Source organism: Passer domesticus, chromosome 3, assembly GCF_036417665.1.
Source record: "Passer domesticus isolate bPasDom1 chromosome 3, bPasDom1.hap1, whole genome shotgun sequence".
In the NCBI taxonomy this organism is placed as follows: domain Eukaryota; kingdom Metazoa; phylum Chordata; class Aves; order Passeriformes; family Passeridae; genus Passer; species Passer domesticus.
The window spans coordinates 90,496,853-90,505,043 of record NC_087476.1 but is presented as its reverse complement, the minus strand read 5'-3'; the positions used below and the strand labels follow the sequence as shown (position 1 = coordinate 90,505,043).

General features: G+C 43.5%; 1 long non-coding RNA gene across 1 annotated transcript; it reads right to left on the bottom strand.

The window, feature by feature from the left end:
* Window positions 1-724: 724 nt before the first annotated feature.
* On the bottom strand, window positions 725-6,835 carry LOC135297105 (uncharacterized). Its single transcript, XR_010359173.1, has 3 exons — window positions 6,426-6,835; window positions 5,808-5,981; window positions 725-1,909 (listed from the first exon to the last, which is right to left on the bottom strand). It is a non-coding gene; the product is annotated as an uncharacterized LOC135297105 (long non-coding RNA).
* Between the last annotated feature and the right edge of the window lie 1,356 nt (window positions 6,836-8,191).

The following is an 8,191-nucleotide window of genomic DNA, read 5'->3' as shown; positions in this document are numbered from 1 at the left end:
TGGGGGCTGGGATAAAACCTCCCGGGCGACTGTGTAGTGCTGCAGGGCGCAGAGAATTGCCGTGAGGGCTGGCGAGCCGCCACACCGCTGCTGGCCAGAGCCCGCTCGGGCCCCAGCGCAGAGATGGCCGCGCTGCCTCCCTCAGGCCCCGGGGAGAGGCAGGGTGGCGCCGGGCCGCTTGGTGAGATAAGCGCGGGGCTGTCCCCCTGCACCTCCGTAATCTGTCCCCTGGCACCCATCCGTGGCCATCCCAGCCCAGCTGGGCACGAGGATTGCAGCCGGGCAAGGAGACTACGGCCGCGCACAAAGACTGAGGCCAAGCGTGAGGGTTGCAGTGGTGCAGCCGCTCCCAAAAGCCCAGGCATCGACAGAGTGAGAGACTGAAATGTCAGCAAGGTCGTGCTGGCATCCAGGGCAGAGCAGGATCCGGCACAGCCCGCTCCCCTCTGCTCCTCCCAGCAGCCTCTTTGCTGGAGTGAGAAGGACGCAAATTGGCGCCTCCGTGGGTCTTTGCCACCCACCTCTGGAGATAGGGTAGGCGTTCCTCAAGGTTTGATTATTCTAATTTTTTGCCTGGTTTTAAAGGGAAAAAAATAACATAAGGTGCCACCCGTATTTCAAAAATAAGAAATGTGGACTAACCTGTCAGTTCATTCACAAGGGACAATTTGTTGTGTTCTCATCAAGACATCCTGTTTATTTATTTTTTTTTAAGCACCGTCTTTTCTCAGCCTCACCTTATTCATTATTCCTTCCCAAAAGCTTTAGATAATTATTTGGTTCAACATTTATCACTTAAAGAGTAATTCATGTGCTAATATGCACAAACCAACAGCACAGTTTAATTGCAAGATCTTAGCACTGCAGTTGAACTGCATTGTTGGGTTTAATTTCTCTTATTCTTTTATGGGCTCTAATTAGCCCCATGCAAAAACAGACTTTCTAGATGTTAGTAGCTCTGAAAGCCTTTAGCAAAAGCTACTGGGGTTCAAGTGTTTTGTTCTACTAAAACCACTGAGAGAACTTGAACGTGTAATTTCACTTACAAAAGTGTTTCAGAAAGGAAAGTGGTTTGGAATCAGGTTTTTAAAAATAACTATTTTAGGAAGTTAAAGCATTTTACGAAACAAAAAGCCATCATCCCTCAAGTCTGTCTCTACAGTGAAATCATCACCAGCTACTGAAATGTTTCTGCTGGTATTTTCAAAATTTGGGGGGAGGGTATGGATTTCTCTTCTCGCCTTAGCATCACTAAAAGGAATAGAAATTGAAAATACACAAGGTAAACCATCTACTTACAAAAGACCTGAGCAAGGGCTTTGGGTGCCCCAGTGCCCCAGATCATGTCTGGGCTTCCTTGTCATGCCACACAAGACTGCATCTCTGCTGGAGACATTAAGTTTTTTCCCCAAACAGAATAGTAGCATTTTCAAGACAGTCTAAAACAAACTAACATGCTTTAAGGATCCTAAATTCTATGCAAGCTCACTTGTCTAAAGTACACAGGGGCTTGGGAGTGCTACTGCTGCCTCTGGGCTTTTTAGAAGCATTTAAACAGCATGAGAACATGGTGGTTTATCCTTGGGTCCTGTGAGACAATGAGATGCACGATGCTTTTGAGATACTTCTGCAGACTGACAGCAGTCCTGGAGGTGGCTGTGACCTGGATGTAGTGCTTCCTTGCCCTGAGAGAGGACAATGAGGAAGGACAACTGAGCACTCTGGGGCAAGATGGATTTACTCTCTACTGAACTCCACAGCTCTTGCTCACACCCAGCACGCTACAGACTCCTCATGAGCACCAAGACAACGTCTTTCTTTCAGCCCCTCTGCTTCTGCCTGTGTGAGAAGCTGTGTACCAGGGAAGCACTGGCTGCATGCAGATCGTGGAGGGCTCTCATTTCACCACCTGACACATAAAAGCAAAAAATAAAGAAGTCAGAAACATTATCACCATGGAACTGTTCTGGATGAATTTAATCTGAGATTAAAACCAAACTAGGAGCATTTTCAGCATGGCAGGCATTTTCTTTAGCTTCCAGAAAAGAAAAACATGAGTCAACAGGCTAAAGAAATCTCAGAAACAGGTGGTGAGAGACGCTGTATGGAGTTCAGTATTTGTGCAGTTGCTCTGGTTCTTACATAGGCCTGTTTTAAATGAACCAAAATACCACTCTGTGTTTGTGGTTGACATATATATACTGTCTTACAAGCAATGGGCATCTACCATAGCTATGCTGCAGTGATGTTTATTCATTTAATAAGACAGTCTCTTAAATCTCCTCTCTATAGCCTTTAAGAAAATCACAGTGTGACCAAATGATCTCCTTTCTACAACTTTTAAGAAAATAAAATTAAGACAAAAAAACCACAAAAACCCACCACATTCTTTTTGGCTTGGTTAGGGTGGGTTTTTTCTGGTTCTTCTGGACATCAAAGAGAACAAAATTAGGAAAATCCTTGAGTCCAACTGCTTCTGTATCCCTCCTAATTGACCTGCACGGGAGTCTGTCTCTATATCACTTTCAAGCTGTTTTAGCTAAATTGCTTCAGGATACAAGAGGTTAAAGCACCCTGCTGGGCAGAAATCTTTTACTTTAGAGGTCTAGCAGCCTTTCCCTTAATCTGCAGAGTGGAGCTGTGATCATACAACAGCTAAAGTCATGAGCTTGTTAATGCTAAAATGACAGATGTTATAACAACAGGATATTTATTAAGTTTCCCATTACCCTGCTGGGTTGTCAGACCCCGATTTCTTTCTAAGACTGCTTTTTAGTTTTTAATAACCAAAAGTTAACAGAAGTCTGTTTCCAGCCTTCTAACAAGAAGTCACGTGAAAGGAAAGAAACTAAAAAGAAAATATTTATAAACTCTCTGTCTCAGCTTGACTCCTATTAAAGGAGGAGGCAGTACTACTAATTCTGTCTTGTCTTTCTGCCTCCATGTTATGGTATAGATTTGTTTTAGATTATGTATAGTTTTAACCTTTTACCTAAACACTATACAGCATTGCATGAAAAGTCAGAGTCCATGTGATTCCGAAGTCCTGGAGACTTTAGTACCTATTAATTATAGTGAAGCACGGCAAACTCTCTCGTGGTGGGTGTTTTCCCTCATTGCCAGGTTAGAAAGCATCCAGCAGCCCTGCCTGGAGGATACCTACCTCTGTGATCAGTGCTGTGCTGGGAGGCGACAACCCCTGCCCGAGCAGGGCTTGGAAGTTACTGTGGAAAAAGCAGACAGCCTAGAAAAGCCATGCACACAAGGAAGCAAGAAATAACCAGGTTTAAGCAGTTATTTCTGCACAAATTGAGTTCCAAGACTCATTCATCAATTCTAAACTCAGTAAAGTGTGAATGCCAGAACAACTGGAGCGGCAGCCCAGTGTCAGAGTTGTTACACCACTGGTGGTGCCCTTTCCACCAGCCCGTTGCTCCCTTTACACCTATGCCACACATGCTCTGGATGTGGAGGCCTTTCCTATAGGCTCAAACATTGAGGGTTGGGCAATGCTGTGCATGCATTTGTAGGTAGATGTGTGTTGTGTGACAGGAGCTGCTCAGAGCACAGATTACCTGGCCTGCATGTCATGCTCTCACTTCTCTCGTGTGCTGTGGCCCTAAAATTGGTGCAGCACAGCCAGGATCAGCCAGGAGCAATCCAGGCCTCTCTGCTGGTTTTCCATCCCTCAGGTTGGGTCAGTTTGCAGTCCAACCCAAGAGAGGATGGCTACCTTCCTTAGCACAGCTGTAGTCCTGCTGGATGCTTCTTGAGATTTCTACAAGCCACCCCCCATCTCTATTTCTGAGGCCATCCTTAAACTGAAAATTTAGCTTTTGGGGGAAACTGAAATCCATATGGAGATAAATGAGACTCCTCAGAGAACCACAGCTTCTACCGTGGTCACATTTGCAAGTCTCAGTGAGTACTTTGTATTTCTTTAAGCACTATTTAGCAGAGTTTGAGGGATGAAAAGCATGACAGAGGTCAGAGCCCTGCATGTGCTATGAACAGAGGGCACTTTTCACCTGTCACAGTTCCCAATAAAAGGCAGGCTCTTATATTCATAATCTACTTATCAGAGATGAAAACTGAGATGTAAAACATGCTCTAAGAGGTCCTGTAACAATTATTACCATCCTATTCAATTTACTTAGTAAACATCTTGGACTTACCAAAAAGCACATCAGTGAAATTTCAGTGAATATTAAGTTTTCCTCCTCTATATATCCTCTATATATGAGTGGCTTTGTTTGGGGTTAGTCACAGATACAGAAAGTAAAAAAAAACCAAAAAACCGACCAAAATCCAAGAACCCAACTTTTTAACAAAGGCTCAAAGTGTTGAGAATTAATCTAGCCTTATCTTCAGCACATGCTTCCACATTTCCAGGTCTTTGATATCCTCCATCCAGCCCACCTTGGTTCAGTCTTGCACTCCTACTGAGCACAGGAAAACACAGTGTCACTGGCTCAGCCAGCCGGCATGTGGCCCCTGAAGGCATTATCACAGGAAGATGCCCTGAAGCCAATTGGGTTAAGACATCTCCCTTCAAAAAGAATCTGTCAGAACAAAGCTCCTGTCAGAACCAAGTTGTTTGAAAAGTAGGAGGGTCATAGTTGGGTAAAACCCCCAGCAAACTCTCACATTATTTAAAAGAAGGATCACATGTACTGGCAGGAATAGCTGAATGATGTACAGTCCAGCATTGCATCTATCATGCTTTCCGCTCCTCCCCTGCCTTACTTTAACTGGCTGGATAAATCAGTGCATAGGACAGGATTTATGGAATAAAGTCACCATCACATCACCAGTATCTTGAAAGATTAGTTTTTCAGAATGCCATGTATAGTACAGGCGAAAATGCAACTCAGGACCAGATACATTTTCTTATGTATCGCTAAAGCAACTTCTTCTTTGTGAAGTTCAAGCAAATCTTTTTCCATCCCAATTTATTGCTGTGGTCCCTGTTTCCACAGTACATTCTACAGCCACTCAGAGCTCTGCAGAGTGCTGAAGTACTTGTTAGTGGCGAGTGACCTGCTACCAAAATTGTGTGGTTAGCTCCACTTTTTATGAACTGACACTTCATCTCTTTTTAGCTGATATTAAAGAAAAATAATATGTTAGTAAAAATGGGATAGGTTTTTGGAAATGAAGTTTATTTCTATGTTCTGTGATTAAAAACATAGACATAGAATAAAGTAAATAATTCATTAAATGTTTTATCAGGAGAATTATTTAATTTGAAAATATTCTTAATAATATTAAAAAATACTTGCATTTGAAATTTAAAGCATAGAAATATTTCTGTTACCTAGAGGAACTTTAAAACCTTCATCATCATCAAAATAAGTCAGATCTATTAAAACATAGCTGGTTTCAGCAGTTGCAGACACACTGCACTGCATTAATCTCAAATTTGCAGTTTAAGGTTAAGGTTTAGAGATAAAGGGGAAGGGGAAGATGGCAGCAGTCCATCCTTGTTTATCTTGTTTAATTTTTGTCCTAGCCCAGACCAATGGCTTTTTCTCTCCAAACCACTGTTTCGAAAGGGGAACTCTCATGTTGCATAAGAACCCTCCATATCTGACTTTACCTTAAGTCATTTGGAGAAATACTGCACTTTCAGGATTTTAGCCACTGCCGGCAACAAACCCCATGCAAAGACATTATTTTTGCCAAGCTGCAGTCTCTTGCAGAGAGAGGCTACTCCTCATATGCTCGGGTGTGAAACTAAACTGCTGTTACCTGATTTTCTGCACCATTTCTCTAGCAGTGAGCTAAGCTTGGTACTTCACACTAACCTTTCCTGATGGAACAGCTGAGCCTGTGCTGGCTACCTTCTGTCTCAGAAAGATTAAGGTCTCAGCTTCAGCTGTGATCTGTTTAAACATGTTTTTCCATGTCTTTCACTAACTTGGATTTCCATGCACTCCATGAGTAGGTCCCTCGGTAACAAGCTGTTAAGCACTGCAGAGCTATAGAGGAAAACCAAATAAAACCGTTACCCTCATTACAGCAGCTGCAGGAGGGGAAAAATATAACCACTCCAAAATCAAAACCTACACACACTCCATGCTCATCTTTCTCCATTCACACCATAATTTCATTTGCTCCCTACTAACCAGAGAGACCACTATGGGAGAGGTGACCTGCCTTTTTGATACTATCAGAGATGAAAGAAGTTTTGTCAAAAATCTCATAGATCACATTTTCTATTATTAAAGAATAAATCTAAAGAACTCCAGTGTCTGCCCTGTGTTTTTCCATGCCACATTAATTATTGCATGCATATGCAGTAATAGTAACTCAGATTACTCTCTGGGCAGAGGACAGCAAATAAGAGCATCACAGAAAGCTACTGCTTGAGTAGCTTGAGTATCTCCCCAGGTTTCAGTAGAGAAACATTGTTTTGACATCACCTTGTTTTTGTAGATACTTTTAGGAAGGGCACAGCAAGTGCAGTAGAGTTCAAACTCTGGGTTCAATGACACCTTTTTTTTCAGAGCAGCACACAGTGTTGCAAGGCAGTTGAGCTACACACTCTCCCCTTAGCTGTGTGGCTAAACTCCTCACATTAAGGGAATGGGAAAAGAAAACCCCATGTAAGTTTTCAATAAATGCTACTGAGGTTTTCAATAACACATAGAGCTTGGGTGATGCTCTGGCTTTTCATATACAGCCTGTGATGTCACGCTGCGGCTGTGACGTCAGCACAGCTCTGACACAGGAGCTCTGCCCACGCAGCTTGACTCAATATTTAGTTCTGCAGTTTTCCTACTCCTTCAGAAAAAGATAACTGGGACATTGTAGTGCCAAGTGTCATTCCACTTCCAAGCTCAAACATATGTACCAAACACCTCCTTTTTAGCAATAACTTGCCGGCTAACTTGTCAGTGTCTCTACTGTGCTGCTGCTGCATGCAGGGAGGTTTTCAACAAACTGGAAACACACCTACCAAGGCTGAGCAATAATTCTTGTGATAATTAAACATTTTCTTTCCTTTTTTTCTTTTTGAACAGCAATGCAAAGAGAAAATCACTTCAAACTATCATGACACAGAAACCTAAGACATCTGCCAGTATGGTTATTTAGGATGAATTACTTGAGCCTAGATTTTACCTAGTACTTAAGCCCAACTCTTCTTAACGCTCAGCTGGAAGCATGCAGAATCAGCCCCATCCATTTGGGTCAGAACCTTCCCACATGCCCACAAAAATACAATTGAAAATCATCACCTGAATTTTGCTAATTCACATCATCCCTTTCTCAAGGAAAAATATGCTTGTCTGCAGCTGACTAGGGGAGAGCCCATGGCAGCACAGGATAAAACAATGGACGGAGTCTCCAGCCAGTGCTGCCTAATGAAAAAATCTTGAGGGTATAGCAATATGTGCAGCATTTATCTGTGGGAGTGTTGTTCACTCCTGAACTAGGGCATGAGCACCTAGCTCAGGTAAGCAGCAGTGACCCAGTTACCTGCAGACTCCCTGTGCTGTACTCTGCACCCTCAGCTGCAGGAATCACACGGTAACATCAAACCAAGCAGTGAAGCTTGAATCCAGGTCTGCAGCAGGCCAGCAGCATCCACTTACACTCAGCAGACACACTCTGAAGCACAGAAGACTGGCAGCAAGTGAGTATCTCCCTCAGCTGAGGTCTTGCCTATACTGCAAAATGCAGTTGCCTATAGCACAGAATATAGGCAACTGGAACACGTGGGCCAACCCAGAGCAAACCTAATCCAAGAAATTAAAGCTAACAAATTCACCCAGTGAGTCCCGGGGAAGATGAGGACAGGCTTCAGCCCAGGCCAGCAACATGAGCACAAATGCAGGAAGCCCAGCAGGTTGCACATCCTGTTCCACAGCATCACCAGGGCTATTCTTAGCTGCAGGAGCTGGTGCAGGAGGAAAATGCTGGGAAGCCAACCAATGCTGTAACTAGAAACAGAGCTTGGGTGATGGGGGGTGGGGATTGCCATTTGGTCTCAGCAATACTTTAAGGTTTGTGTCGATTGTCAAAAAAAGGGGAAAAAAAGGATAAACCAAAGCACAAATATATATAAATACCAGCCAAAGTGTCAGTGGCACGGCTTTCATACTAGGACTGGATGCTAGCACAGATCAGCCTGAGAAGGTGCGTGCTGAAAGTGCTTATCTGCCTGGAGTCAGACACTCCCATCCCA